This window comes from Pyxicephalus adspersus, chromosome 4 (assembly GCF_032062135.1).
Source record: "Pyxicephalus adspersus chromosome 4, UCB_Pads_2.0, whole genome shotgun sequence".
Lineage (NCBI taxonomy): Eukaryota > Metazoa > Chordata > Amphibia > Anura > Pyxicephalidae > Pyxicephalus > Pyxicephalus adspersus.
Window position 1 is genome coordinate 95,702,217 of NC_092861.1, and position 16,650 is coordinate 95,718,866.

The 16,650-nt window shown below is 34.7% G+C and overlaps 1 protein-coding gene and 1 long non-coding RNA gene across 2 annotated transcripts in view; one reads left to right on the plus strand and one right to left on the minus strand.

The window, feature by feature from the left end:
* PACRG (parkin coregulated) overlaps positions 1-16,650 on the plus strand; it is a 364,259-nt gene that overhangs the window by 311,294 nt on the left and 36,315 nt on the right. The gene's annotated exons all lie outside the window — the stretch shown is intronic.
* The window catches only part of LOC140329035 (uncharacterized), a 40,163-nt gene that overhangs the window by 10,700 nt on the left and 12,813 nt on the right, over positions 1-16,650 (minus strand). Inside the window, exon 3 of the long non-coding RNA XR_011920388.1 lies at positions 6,891-7,045. This is a non-coding gene — a long non-coding RNA (uncharacterized lncRNA). The remainder of the gene's footprint in view (positions 1-6,890; positions 7,046-16,650) is intronic.

Consider the following 16,650-nt stretch of genomic DNA (forward strand, 5'->3'; position numbering starts at 1 on the left):
CTAACAAAAATAAAATACAGTTCAGTTTCAATATGCACAAAGAGACTATAGTTTACATATAACTAAAATATCCTATTTCTATTGTAGTAGCACTGACCCATTTCTTATTTTTAGATGTGCACACTAGCAACATCTGGTGAAAAATTGTTTGTTAGCTGCAATAAAAATGCAATTTTCAGCAGAATTTTACACACCACAATGATAGAAATATATTGAACTAACATATCTTTTTAAATATAAATAAATATTACTTCTTGATATTGGGAACAGTAAAAAGAATAGATGAATGGTTTATCTGAATGTTTATGGCAACATTTGTTTCCAACTTTTGACATTTTCACTATGAAGTGCAGGAGGGTTTTCAATGATGAAGGAACAAATATTTAGTTTTGATGTGGAGCAATATAAGCCGGGTTTTGTGAAAACAAAACACAATAATTTGTGCTGACATATAACATCCCTCTGTAAACCATAATGCTCTCAAAGGTTAGCATTTATTACCAGGATGCTATTTGAGTGCTTTGGTAGCATAAACAGTCTCTGAACGATCGTTACTTGAGACATATATAGTCATACCTTTGATGATTACAAAAGATCTGATGTTTTTCTTATTCTTCAAAGATCACCGAGCATTCTGTAGTGACCACAATTTTCCCTTTGTTTTTACCATTTGCATGCAGTTTTGGAATAGTTAAGTTTGGAACATAGAAACATTCCAGCTTATCAGTAGTTATCAGGGAGTTTTTTTGCTTCTAAAGGACCAGTAAGGCAAGATATCCCATAATTTCCTTATATTTGATAGGAAATCTCACCTTAGACAGTTGTTCCTAGAACAGCTGTATCCATAGGATCACTTACTGTCTAGATACATTTTTCTATCCTTCATGATCATCTTGGGCAAAAAGCTAGAGAGGGCACAGATTTTCCCCAACATCATTAATGCAGTCCTCAGTGATACGATATTTTGGAACACTAACGACTGGGACAATTATTGCCGCGCAGCCTTCCTGAGAAAAGCCCTGCTGCATGGACAGGCTCCATTTATCTGTATGGATGAAACAGATGAGCTACATCTGCAACATACAACTCACCACTCATCCTACATCCAGGACACAGGAGGCTTTTCACTGTTTTTATTTTATTAAACTAAAAACATTGCAATGTAATTTTCCAATTAAACTGAACTTTGTGCTTTGGTATTTGAGTTTTTAATTGCATAATTGAACCCAAGTACAAAAATGTTAAAAATTACAGTCTACCAGTCCTATTAAGGGTGGCTATATTCTCCATTATGGTGGTCTGACCAAAAACACATTCTGTGTTAGGATGGCCACGTTGATTCCTGTTCTGTATCTGTAGAGGAGCAGCATAGCCACAATTGGACAGCAGTATAGTCACTGGGTTGATAGGGTAGTGTTTAATGTACATCAACAGGTTTTTATCCTTTTTGAGTAAAGGTTTTAGTTATATGGATCTTGCTAACTCCCATCATGGTTTATCTCAACCCTTTAACTTTCACTATTGCCAGACAACTTGTTCTGTTAAACAAAGTTAAAAAAGGAGACTTTCTAGAAGGATTAATATTTTTAACAACTTTCTTGTTAAGCATAATGATCCATAAACCGGTAATTTGGATGAAAAAGCAGAAAGGTAAAGACATTTTTCCTTTTTTTTTTTTTTCATTGTGCTCAAAAGCTATATACTGTAAAAAAAAACTATTTTAAAGGCATATGAAAAATATGTAAAGCTTTCAGCTGTTGTTAAGCACAAAAGTGGAACAGAACCGTAGCCGTAACAGAGTCATAGCACCACCACCCACAAGATCTGTCTTATCTGTATACCATAATAAAGCTTCCGGGCGGAAATGGCCATCGTATTGCTTTAGACTCAGGTGTTTGTGGAAAAGTCATCTTAAATTTTAGCATCAAGAAAAGATATTTCACAAAGTGACCTATTTATATTCTCAACACACACTGTATGCTATGTTTCTCTGGACTTATTTAAGTGTCATAAAAACCATAGCATGATTTTCAGGTTAAAAAAAAAATGATAGACAAGAGTAGAACCCAGTCTTGTTTTGTGAACCCAGTCAGTCTTGTGAAACCAATCTATATTTAAATTGAAACTGAATGTGGGTGATTGGCCACCCCTTGAGCTTGCCCTTTTCCACCAATGTCATTCCCTTCTCTCCCTTGTCATTCAAAGCCACGAATGTCATCTACACTGAAGATTTGAGGCTGCTCACATCCACCATCTTGGTTGGAAACATGCAAGCTTAAAACATGCATGCACTCATCCTATCATGAGGATTTAGTCTGATGGCAAGAGTGCTAAGGGAAAATAGTTTTTTTGGTAGAAGAGACATGCAGTACAAAGTCTTTTTCAAAAGACAGAGTATATTAACATTTTTTCCAGGGTTCACTTTAAAGAAAACCTGTTGTGGGAGGATTATAGAGACATGCTACCATGCTATTGCCACCATCTCTTTCTAAAATGAGTTGCCTGTCTGCCATAGTGCTCCAAAGGGTTTTTTTTTAAATGTTTTTCTTAGTCACTCGTTTGTTACACATATGCAGGATTGACTTTCCAATCAGTATACTTGTTCAAAAGGAGTTACCTAGAATGCATTGAAGTCAAAGACAGAAAACAGGCAGCAATAGAAAACCCTGCTTTCAGTGCAGATTTACTTGAAATGAAAATGCTCACAATTAGGCTAAATCTACACTGACTGTTTTAAATGCTTATAAATGCTCATAGAGCTTTTTTTGAAGTTCAGAAGGAAGTTTTAAACCAAGACGTGGTAGAAAACATTCCTCAAAATTTGAGTGTTGGGAACATACTCCAGTAATGGCGTACCCAGCACAATGGTTACAAAAGTCATTTTAATCTAAACACCATGGAATGTCTTAAGACAAATGTCAATTGCCCAATCATAATCTATGTGATAATTTGCAGACTACATAGATACATAATTCTATAATTTGGTGTGAAAGAAACTCATTAGAAAAAAAGAAACAGAAGCCATTAACATATATAGAACAGATGCAGCTAAATGTAACTGGCACAAAAAATATTTGCATTGTTTTTGTAGTATTTAAGGTGGGTCTATTGAAAATCAAGTTGCCACTAAGTGCACTAATAGGAAAAATTCCATCATGGTTACACTTGGTCACACTACACCTATTAAGTGCTGGTGTACTCAGACAAGGAATTAGATAACACCATGTATTAGTCACTTTTATTGTATTGGGTACTTTTAATTGTTATAAGCCAAACCTAATTAAAACTAACTCCCTTCCTTTTTTTTTTCCCATGATCGGGGTCCATGGGCCTCCGTTATTAAAGACTCTCAAGACTGGAGAAGATACACTTTCATTCCAGAAAGCCTGGAATGCATTTCTTCAAAATCATTTGCTATTTGCTAGCAAATGTTTTGAATCCTGAATCAAATCTTTTCCAGGTTTGTTGGATCACCCAGGTTCACTGATGAAAGTGTATCCTTTCCAGTCTTGGAGAGCTTTATTAAATCAGGCCATATTTGTCAGCCCCTTGAGACAATGCCTGGTCTATACACCATAGGAGGTGTGTACCTTTACATGGTTGAATAAGTCCCTTAAAGAATATTTATAGGTTTTCCAAATACAAAATATTAGAGCACAAACGCTTTAATAAAACATAATAGTTTTTGTCAAATCCAAATTTACAGTATGGACAAGTAATTTAGGATGTCCTTCGGCAGAAATATTTTAAATGGAAACATTTAACTTTTCTATTAACATGAAACCATAATACAACCTTAGATAGACCATTTAAAATGCAAAAAAGTATAAATGTGCTGCCTAATCTAATGTGAACTAAAACTGTTTAGTTGATCTGTCCTTGAGTTGTGACCTGATTTTCCATAACCACCACCTCACACCTGGTTTAAAGCATCTCTACACATATTATCCATAACCACCTCTGACCTGTGTTTAACATTTTCTCATTCACAATCATTGCAGTGAACAATTTGATTCCCTTACCAATTTCAAATATAAAATGAGATATCTCAGAAAGACACCTGCCTTCTATCCTAACAGAATGAGCTATTTGATGGCATGTTTTTTTTTGTGAAGTCACAAAAATATAGTCCTATTTGGAATACTCATTCTGTTTTACAGTTAACTGTAAGAGCAAAATTTCTGCTTTTTTAAATTCTTTTACACTGGTCAACAAACATTTTCTTGCCAAACAAATTAAAGTCATTTTAGGTTATGTTTGATGCACAGATTCTAAATATGGTATTGGTTTTGGCTCTAGTTTTTGAAATAATTACCTCAATAATAACTTCATAGAAAACTAATGAAACATGAAAATTAGGCAACATTAAACTAGATATGCCGACGTATACCAAAATAATTTCTTGAAATACTTAATGTCAATATATTTTATATTCAGAATATTTACAGAACAAAACTCAGTTTGTATGATTTCCTTTTATGCTGACGATCAGGACAATCACGTCGCTCCAGCAGTAGTCTGCCTTCATGTGTCTTTACCATCTGCCCTGATACCTTTCTTCCATTACCTTTATATCTTAATGGAACCTCTCCTCTTGTTCCTCACTGAAATTGCCAAGGTTTTCTGGAAATGTTTGCAAATAGCTATGGAGATAGTGTAACTTTTTGCTCATAGTAGCACCCAAAGTTATAAAGTTTAAGAACAAGTTTTATACCAGTTCTTCATAATTTTGTGCTTTATGGTTACCCAAGAAGTTCTTGACAACCATAACATTGCTGTTCCAGGCAGAAGCTTCAGTATCAGTCATGTAACTTTTGAAATTTAAATCATTTTTCAGTTTCCGAATCTGTGGTAAATCAAAGATTCCTGCTTTTAATTTTTCAGTACTTAATCCAGGGAAGAATCTACAAATGTATTTGAAGCAATCGCTGTTTTTGTTCAGGGCTCCAACAAATTGCTTAATTAATCCCAACTTTATGTTTAGTGGAGGTAGAATGATTTTTTTTTTTGTCAACCATTGGCTCTTTAATAATGTTCGCTGCACCTTTCTTCATGTTTTTCCTTAGAGGCCATGTCATGTTTTTCCAGTGATCCTGCTCTACTATTTTACAAGCAGACGAAACATGGGTACTTTGTGTCTCCACTTTGTTGTCCAAGTAGGAAGTTCACCATTTTTAAATCAACACATATGGACCATTGGTGTTCATGATAGCAACGCTTTTGTAAGACCATTTTGATATTTTTTTATTCTTCTTTAATTTTTTGTTGAGTGACCAATTGGAATTGATGCATAGCAGTTGCCAATATGCAGTAAACAGATTTTAAACTTCAAGTGGAACTGTCAATGAAAAGCCGCCAGTCCTCTGCTCGGTATTCTCATATATGGGTACTCCGATATGGGCCAGTAGTCCAGGGACGTTACAACAGTACACAAAGTCCCCACCTTCAATGACGTATGGTAGGAGTCTCACCTTTCTTGTCCTATAAACCATTATTTTAACTTCTGGTCTCAGGCAGTTCTTTTGTTTTAGCTTGGTTGCTAAAAGTTCAGTTGCTTGTTTTGACAGACTTAGGCCACATATTAAATCATTGAGCTCTTCTTCGGAGAACTGCTGCTTTACCGAAACACTTCCTTCATATTCACTTCCACCGCTAACTCCTGGATTACACTCCAAACCCTGTATATCCCTTGTCGGATACAGGAATTACAGGGAGTGTACTGAACACTGGTATGGGAACATCAGCACCATGCGGCACAGGTCGTCTTGCTGATTCCAAATCAGGGTACTCCCTCTTGTTTTTCTTGTAACGATTAAAAACTTTTACATTCACAGCACAAAAATATCAATCATTATGATGATTTTTGGGCTCTCGCCATACCATAGGTACACCAAAGTTTTCCATTTTTCCACTGACGTAGACACCCTACACAAGTTTTTCAAACGATATGGGAGCCCAATACTTATGATGGTCCCCCAGTTTAATATCAAAATATGCAGGATATACTTGTTTCACAAATTTTGTAATGTTTCTTCTGTCTTTTTGCTGAAAAAATTCACCACAAAGTAGCAAAATACATTAGGGTCATTTAAACAACTTGTCCTTGAAGAACTCCTATTTCCGTTAAAAAAAAATGTATGAATAAAAAGAAGGCAAATGAAAGTTTCATGAAAATAATGCTACATTTATTATATAAAATGCAAAACATCGGTGTAAATAAAGATTGATAATAATATGCTTGTTAACATGTTAACATTTGTTGTTAGTAAAATTATCTATTCTGATTCCTGTAACACAAGAACTAGAGCCAATTCAATGAAACTGATGTCATTTCTGGATTCTGCAGACCTGGAATACACTAAGTATATTGAAAAATCCTTGGAAAGTGCAACAAAATTGAGCTGTGTTATTTATTTTTGTATTTTATGTTCTCCTCTCTGAATCTATATTGGTATTTAATTGGTTGATTGGCTCATTAACTCCCTGATGTAATGGTACTTGGTGTGTATGTTTATGTGTAAACACAGAACCCATAAATCAAAGATGAAGTATCTCACATTTATACTATAGGACCCACCTACGTGTGATCCAAAACAAAATGTGCAACAGGCAACTTATTCAACAAACACACTACTGAAAGCACCCCCTGATTATACCATGGGTTTTTTTAACCTGCACTTTTACCACTTATCAACACTTAAGATTTACATTTCCAATAGGAAGGTGTGTGGGATCTTTTTTTTTTGTTTTGTTTAATGAGTTCTTTCTGCTTAGATTGTTGTATTGTGTTGGCTTAACATAGTTTTTTTCTGTAGTCAGATTTGACAGGCTCTTCTGTGTTTACAAGGTTTATAAATAGCTTGCTTTATAAAAAATCATTATGAACTTACCTTGGTCCCCCAGTTTAATACCAAAATATGCAAGATATGCTTGTTTAACAATTTCTGTAATATTTTTTCTCTGTTTTTGCTGAGAATATTCACCACAAATGTAGAAAAATACTTTAGGGTCATTTCAACAACTTCTCCTTGAAGAACTCATAATTCTGTAAAAAAAGAAATTGTGAGAATAAAAAGAAGGCAAATGAAAGTTTCATTAAAATATTGCTACATTTAATATATAAAATGCAAAACATCGGTGTAAATAAAGATTGATAATAATATGCTGTGTTAACATTTGTTGTTGGTAAAATCATCTATTCCGATTCCTGAATCACAAGAACTAGAGCCAATTCAATTCAATGATGTCATTTCTGGATTCAGCAGACCTAAAATACACTAAATCCCTGGCAAGTGAAAAAAAAAAAATTTATTGAGCTGTGTTATTAGTTTTTTGGATACTGAACAGATTGTTCAGTGTCTTAACAGATAAAATAGATCATTTAGATTATTTTTTTTGAGGTTCTATAATTATATATTCTGAGTTTTAAAATGTCAGTCACTTTCAAGTACAGTATGCAATGCTAACAATTTGAAGTAATAAAATGTTATTTATTGCATTCTTCTAAGTAATAAAAAATGTAAATGTTATCAAGTAAATCATGAAAGAACATTAAAGCTGAATTCTGCTAAATGTTTGTCAGAAAAAAACTGAAACTGAAATCCATGCCAGATAGTATGTAAAAGACCTCACTTTCATTCAGTGCAAATAGGCAACGAAGCTTAGTTACAAACCCACCCTAAAGCCTGCTGAAAGGGCAAGTAAGAAACAATCATTACAATCACTTGCTCTACGAAGCAATTCTGACCGTAAACTCTTGGGTTTAGATTTCAAACTGCAGTCAGCTTTGGAGAAAGAAAAGAAGAAAACTCTTGCCAGTTTTTTTATTGCTGGAGAGACTTTAACTAATTTCCTATTGCTTTGTTTGTTTCCTTAATGACCAGACAAAAGTATTAAAACTGTACCTTTCCTCTGCAAACATTTCCCATTTTTGCAGATTTTTATTTACTTTCCACAAAAACCATACCATCTTTATTTTAGTAAGATGAGTAAAAATTTTTTGTTAGTAATTAGTATTTACAAAAAGACTGTCACAGTTTTGAAAAAATGCTTGTTCATTTTCTCTCAGAATACTGAATTTTACTACTCCTGCACAGTGGAGAAAATAAGCATCTAATTATCGTAGTTACAGAGATACAAGATATGCATGTATTATGTACCTTTTTAACCCAAACTCTAACCCTAACTCTAGCTCTGTCACCGCAAATTAGGGAAAAAAATGCTTTAGTCAAAACTACACACACTATGGAACATTACTATGCATCAGATTAGTTTCCCTCTATTACACAACGTTTAGGGAGACAGACACAGGAACACAGCAGTGTGACTAGTGCAATGCTTTTTTATGTAATCTCTTTGGCAAATCACAGAGACCTGTCACCAGCAAAAATTTCTAATAGCTCTTAGCAATGTCTTCAGGATTGTAGCTGTACAAGTGGGAAAAAGTTTATAGATCTACATAATTTTGGAACAGGCTTCAGTTTAGCCTTTTAATGTAATTTTTGACTTTGGTGAAAAGACGATAACAGGAATATATTTCTTGTTATTGCTTGGGTGATGATCAAAAGAAAAAAAAATGAGTAAAAATAAAATAATACATTTCTATTGTTCAAAAAAAAAAAAAAAAATTACTTTTTATACAGAAAAACCTTTGGGAGATCTACTGGTAATGAGTAAATAAGCCCCCTGTATAATATGTATGATTGACAACCTTTTGCCGAGTTTGAAAATAAGTGTTTTCCAATGTAATCTTAGCTGTTGTAATTTCTAAATATATAATACAGTGGCAGAATGTGATTTTGCATTTACATCTGTAACCTTTGCAGTCCTCAATTACTTTGTAACTTTCTTTATTGTGTAATTGGTTCTCAGAGAATGGACGCCTGCCAACACTCTAAGAAAGGTTTCATTTCTTGCTGAAATTAGTTCAGATCCAAACCAACATTCAAATTGGTCCCAATCATGAATTGCAAATTGCTACAAAATTGAACATAGCTTTTTTTGATAGCTTGTTTTAAACATAACTGTCTTAGAAACAGTGTGCCAGTTTGAATTAGCTTAGGGATTTTGCGTTATTTTAGAGCAGGAAAGCATTTATTTATATGTATAAGGATCGGATTGTAAACAGAAGTGCAAGTAAGGAAATGATTAAATGTCTACAGTTAAACTATTGACATTCTTAGCGCTGAAAAGTTTTGGCATAAAAGGTAAAGGTTTTAAAAAGCCCCTGCATCCCCTATTACCAGATCAGACCTAAGCCTCCTATTGATTACACCATGCTCTGCTACATATTTACAGCAGGTAAAGATGAGGGCATGGTACAAACTGAAAACAAAAAGGGAAAATTAAATTGAGAGGCATCCAAAGAACACTAGAAGACCAGCACATTCTGTAAAGTTGTTGATTTACTAAGTAAGAAGATGATTATCCAGGAAAGAGCGTGTTGCTTTCTGAAAATTAAATGCTAGTGAATTAAAATAAATTGTTTTCACATGAAAACAAAAAATGTGTTTTTTAAAAAAATATAATTCCAAGGCTGGAGAGGATACAATTTTATCTGTGAAGCAGGTGATTCAGCAAACCTGGAATAGATTTCTTAAAGGTCATTTGCTATTTGTTAGCAAATGTTTTTAATCCTGGGCCAGATCCATTCCAGGTTTACTGTATCACCAGGCTTCACTGACGACAGTTCATCCTCTCCAGCCTTGGAAAGCTTTAATAAATCAGGTCCAATATTGGGTTTAAAAGTTAATGCATGTCCAGCTTATGCACTAACATGCACTTTGGTATATAATTTACCAATTTTTATTGTAAATCAATTCCAATGTTTGAACCAGTGTTCATAATAATTACTAAATACCTCGGTTGGTAATTTCCCAATTCTAAATGGCCACAATCTATCATGCAGGAGGTATGGAAAGTTTATGCAGCTTTTGTTTCTTTGAAAGATAAACAATCTTTCCTCTTAATTGTGTTCTAAATATGTTCCAATATACAATATATTATATCTAATATGAATTTAAATTATTATATACACCTTGTAAAGTTTGGCAATGGATGTCTACCAGCCACATGTTTGAAATAAATCCTTTGCAAGGTTGTAGTTATGAGCCTGTCTTCTGTATATGCCCTCAACAAGTAAAAATGTAAAAAAAATCACGACTAGTCAGGCATTAAAGGGCTGGCCAATTTTTCCTGGCTTCAGTTCAGTTATAGAATAAAATCTTTAGTGTTCTCACTTACAAAGCTGAAAAAAATCAAAAAATGTATGAATGTAAACATAACCCTCTATTAAGTTTGAAATAATTCAAGAAGCAAGACTTACCTAAATAATAACTTCCTATCTACACCATTTGGCCTACCAAACAGTTTCCATCCTACCTGAAAAGCAGTAAGCTTAGGCCTAAAGCTTGCCAAAAAAACACATCTTTATCATGTCTCTAAATCCTGAACAATGCACCTTTAACACAATCACATTGGCTGGCCAGTTGTATTTAGGTCCATGGTAAAAGGTAAAGCAAGAGCACAGGAGACCCTATTGGTTCTGCTATCTGCTAATGCTTATAAGGACAAAATAAAGTAATAGGTATTGGTGGAAACCTAAGTTAGTAAAAGTTCTTCAGGGAACTAACTATGTGCTAACCCTTGATATAACATATCAAAAACATATTTGTAAAGAGAAGAAAAGCAGAGTTTTTTTGCACAAAAAAAAATTGTATTGAGTATAAAGTTGAATATACAGAAATAAATATCTTACATAGACAAATTTATTTGCATTTGCCTTAAATCACAGTGTTTTCTTGTGGTTAAAGACATACAGGATAAATTACAAGAAATCGCAAAGTACAGCGTATCATCAAGTTTATTTACCAATTTTAAGGTTGGACCACAATATATGTTTGGGGTCCACCAACTGTTAAATTGGCCTTAAGAGGCACTAGACATAATTCATCTCAACGCAGCATATACATTACTACCATAAACTTATAATGAATAAATCATGTTGATGATTGTACTCGACGCGTTTCGCCTTGTTAGGCTTCCTCAGAGGTAGTAGTTTTGCAACATGTGTTTGGCACTTGTAATATTTGTATCTAGATCAATAAAGATATAGGTGTTAATTAATTATTAATATGTGTATCCTAAAAGTTAAATTATTAATGTGTATCCTAGTATTTACTTGAATATCGACAGTTTGCAGACACATATAGTATCTAAAAATTACTAGATAGTAAGCAGGCCTATCCACATATTAAAGAGGAGAGTATTGTCACCCTAGAATCATTTTTAAAAAAGTGTATAAATTGGTTATAGTTCAATGGGAGCACATTTACTGTTTAACTGGCGTATTAAAACTCACATGATTCCTGTGGAGTATTGCGTTCTGCTTACTGAAAGTATTTTAAAGTGATGACCATCTCCTCAGCACAGAGAACAGGAGCAAGTAATTATATAAACAATCCCAGGTGATTGGCAATTCACATGGTAATGAATTTTATGTATAGTACCATTGGGTAGTTTGAGCGCTTGGTTCTCTAGGATCCAATCGCACTGGTTACAGAAGCCACATTTGAAGGTTCCATAGACCTTAGTGCGTTCTGTGTTGGTAGATTGTGCCGTAAAGTGGCTTGTAACGAGTGAGTTTCATATCAAATTTGATCTCCTATGAGTAATGCTTGTTTTTTCATCTATGATGGTACTGATAGTAGTAGATAGTACCGTATTTTCTGGCGTATAGGATGACTGGGCGTATAAGACGACCCCCAACTGATTGTTTAGAGTGGTCTGCCAATTAATTGGCAGACCACTCCAACCAATCAGTTGGGGGTCGTGTTATACGCCCAGTGTTGTACTGTTCCTTCTGCCTGTCGGATCTCGCTATTGTGCGAGAACTGAGAGGCAGAAGGAACAGTACAGTACTGGTAATTGGATACAGGAGGAGGTAACAGCCACTCGCGCGCTCCACACTCCTCCTCTGCTGGAGAGCCAATCCAGGCTCACGTTCTCCTCTGTGTGCAGCTTGCTTCCCCTTGCTTCATACTCCCCGCGCAAAGCAGGGACTCGGCCGCGCCGGACGTATGAAGCAAGGGGAAGCAAGCTGCAGGTAAGTACCCGGCGTATAAGACGACCGCCGACAGATTTTTCGGGGTTAAAAAGTCGTCTTATATGCTGGAAAATACGGTAGTTCTCTGTGCTGAGGAGATGGTCATCACTTTAAAATACTTGCAGTAAGCAGATTGCACTACACAGGAATCATGTCAGTTTTATTACACCAGTTAAACAGTAAATGTGCTCCCATTGAACTATGACCAATTTATACACTTTTTTAAAAATTATTCTAGGGTGAAAAAAACTGTTTTTTTTTTTTTTTGGGGGGGGGGGGAGGGGAACAATACTCTCCTCTTTAACATGTGGATAGGCCTGCTTACTATCTAGTTATTTATAGATACTATATGTGTCTGCAAACTGTTGATATTCAAGTAAATACTAAGATACACATAATTAATTTAATTAATTAACACCTATATCTTTATTGATCTAGATACAAATATTACAACTGCCAAACACATGTTGCAAAACTACTAACCCTGAGGAAGCCTAACAAGGCGAAACGCGTCGGGTACAATCATCAACATGATTTAATCATTATAAGTATATGGTAGTAATGTATATGCTGTGTTGAGATGAATTATGTCTAGTGGCTCTTAAGGCCAATTTAACAGTTGGTGGACCCCAAACATATATTGTGGTCCAACCTTAAAATTGGTAAATAAACTTGATGATACGCTGTACTTTGCGATTTCTTGTAATTTATCCTGTATGTCTTTAACCACAAGAAAACACTGTGATTTAAGGCAAATGCAAATAAATCTGTCTATGTAAGATATTTATTTCTGTATATTCAACTGTATACTCAATGGAATTTTTCTTTTTTGTGCAAAAAACCCTGCTTTTCTTCTCTTTACAAATATGTTTTTTTATAAGGACAAACCTTACCAATTACAGAAGGTTTTCCAATCCCTATGTCTGCTGTTGCTCTTTTTTAAAAAAAAATATTTTTTATTGATGGATGTATAAATATGTAACAGTACAGAAGTGAAACATAATTAACACAAAAAAGGGTTACAAACGTTATAAAGGAAAAAGTTTCATTAGTCCATTGGAACAATCCAAATAAACAGTTGGGTTAAACAAACCAGCGTTTAAAATGATTGCAAGAATCATTAAACATCTATGAGTATTGGAGGGTCATTGTCTAACATTCTTAAGGTATACCATGAAGTATGTTCAAAAATTTTCATAATTTGTGCATTTAAAGAATGAGGTTGAATTTCTATATAAGATTCCCAGGTTTCAAAAAAAAGTCAAACCATGGACTCTTTTTCTAAGGAAGCTTCTATCCAGGCCATTTTAAATACAATATCCAATCCTTTTTTTAAAAGACCTAATGTAGGTGGATCTGAGCCTATCCATTTATGTGATATTGTTTTTTTTGCAACTAAAGAAACAATAGATAACAAAGTTCTGCTTCCTCTGGTAATTCTCACTTCATTCAAATCAAATAAACTCAGAATTGCCCATTCAGATGTTAAGGGTACATAATTAGTCAAGGATGAAGTAACATATTAGGCCACTGAACACCAAAATCTTTTAATACTTTAAATCTTTTAATAGGACAGTTCTAAAAAGCATGGTACAAATCCACATTTTAATTTGTACACTTAGGACACATACTAGTAGGATTATAACCCATCAGGTATGCATATACGCCCCATGGAACTTTTTAGGGATCATCTCCCTATACATAGTCGACAGGAGAACCTTCCATTCTTTAGAAAAAGCAAGAAGAACATCTTCTTCTTACTTAGTGGGAAAGTGCTCTGTCCATTTTACCATGCCAGTTTTCCTGGTAAAATAGTCTAACGGGATTCTAAGCATCGTATAATTTTCAGTAATTGCTTTCCTGGAAGGGTTATCCTTCAATAGTAAAGCGTCAAGTGGATTTTTCCAATCATTTAAAGATAAGGATTTATTAACTCTTGAGGTATAAGATTGCATTTGTATAAAAATGTACATCGTTGACCTCAAAAAAGGATACTCCGTGGCTGCTTTTTCAAAAGAGAGCAGACGCTTCGTATCTCCGCCCACCAATGATTGGATGGTGATGGTTGGAAAGAATAGCCATCTTTGCAATATAGAAAAACACGTTAGGTGGGGGAGATTCTATTTACCCCAAATGGGAGGAAATAAGGAAGAGTGGCTATTTATTAATTGCCTGCCCCTGATCTTGTGCCATATCTGCCACTAAGAATATAATGAAGGATTGGATAGAACCTCTTCTGGTAACAAGACTTTGTGGATATGGAGTAAATATCTCAAATTCAAATTGGGGATAGATTGCTGATTCAAAGTAGAAACAGTGTGGTTACAGGTGTCGTGTAGCCAATCCTTTATATAACGTACAATAGAAGCTGCATTATACAATTCAATATCAGGGAAATTAGTTCCTCCATGCTGGGTAGATTGGTGTAAGATGCCAAGACTAAGTCTAGTTCTTTTATTTCCCCATATGAAATCACAGATTAATGTATAAATATTCTTAAGATCAGGTTTTGTAAGCAATAGCGGTAACAATTGAAAAATACATAGCAGTTTAGGGAAAACTATAATTTTTATCTAATCAATTCAGCCCAGATAAGACACTGTTAAATTAGACCAATTACGGAGATGTTCACTCAATGGGTATATATACAGGTGTGAGTGGTGGTTAATATATGGTAAAATTAGTAGTCCTAAAGGTAATGTAGGTAATGTTAGACAAAAAAGAGAGGAAAGGAGGGTTTTTGGCAAACATAAAGTATTGTATTGAATGATAATTCTCATATACAATACAAGACATGATAATTTCAGTAGGCCACAATAGAGACTTGTGGTCTATAGAATTTAGTACTGAGCCCTAGAGGGCACTATACAGGTGTCATCTAGCATATTGTGCACATACATAGCCATAAAGTGTTATAACTTGTGAAGAGGAAATTGTTCGCAAGTTTTCACATTTTCTGTTGAGTTAGATCTTACAGTTGTTTTTTTTACAAATTTTTGGGTGGTGAATCCAGAAATGACCTCATTTTTTTGCTATCACATCCAGTTTTTATGACTCAGGTACCCTCCATTTTTGTCAAAAAACATACAAATTTTACATGCAAAAATATTGAAATAATAACTTGGATGTACGGTTTATTTAAATTTCTTTTGTTTATACAAAGGATTTATTTGTTTTAACTTGATTTGTTATTCTATGACACATTAAAACATTTGAAAATTAATCGGGGTAAGCGGTTAAGGTAAAAATTTACACTTATAGCTTTTCCTGGAGTGTTCAGTGTTAGTACATTCCTGCCGGATGCTCCAACAATAGTCAGCCATCATATGCACATCCTATCTACCCTGATATCATCCTTCCATGACCTTCAAATCTTGGTGGAATCGTTCACCTTGCTCATCTCTGACAGCACCAAGGTTTTCTGGGAAGTTAGAAAGATGGCTATGCAGAAAATGCACCTTGATGCTCATATTACAACCAAGCATTTTGTATCTTTCCAAGAGTTTTTGGACAATTTCTGTGTAATCAAGAGAGTCCTTGACAGTGGCTTTAAATGATAACCAAGCATTCTTTTCAACTTCTGACATTGTCCTGATGAAATGTTCATCTTTGATGAGCTTCCGAATCTGTGGACCATTAAACACACCGCCCTTTATTTTTTAAAATTACAGGCTAGGAAATGCCAAAATGAGGTACTTGAAACAGTCTCCTTCGGTTGGCAAAGCTTTAAAGAACTGTTTCATCAGACCCAGTTTCATGGGCGGGAATATAATATTCTTTCTATCAACAAGTGGCTCATGTAGAATGCTTGGATCACCTGGTTTTAGGGCAGATCTTGGAGGCCAAATACTTTCCACCCAATGCCTCCCACGAGCTCTGTGGCCCACATGCACAGATAATAGGGATACTTGGTGTATCCGTGTTGCTGACAAAGAAGAAAGCATACCACTTTAAGGTGAACACAGATGACCCAATTGTGTTGGTGATATTGCCACAACTCAATGACTCTCTTTATGTCTGCATATTCTTCACAAAGAGAAACTTAATGGCCTATCGAGACTGACCCAAATATATTGCCATTGTGAAGGAGGACAAACGTTAAGCTCCGCTTTGAACAATTGATGAATAGTCGCCATTTAGTTGAGTTATAGATTGGAATTCCCAATTCCTCCATTAAACCAGGTATGTTATGGCAATACACAAAACCACTGTCAGTTTTAAAGTACTGCAGAAATGCAATTTCTCTGGTTCAAAAGTACGATACCTTTGTTCCTTTTCCAAGTAAGTTTTTCTCATGCAGTCTCGATGCTAGGAGTTCTAAAGCCTTCTTTGATAGTCCCAAATCACATGCTAAATAACTCATCCCATGCTGATAAAAACTCTTATGAACAGTCCTCTTCAATTTCAAACTCTTCATCATTGTTGTCACCTAGTTCATCACCATAATCATGTTCTTCAAGAGAAGGTAGTTTAATGAAAACTGGCACTGGGATTTCATCTGAATGAGCCACTAGTATATGGTAGACTATGATACTCTATGTTACATT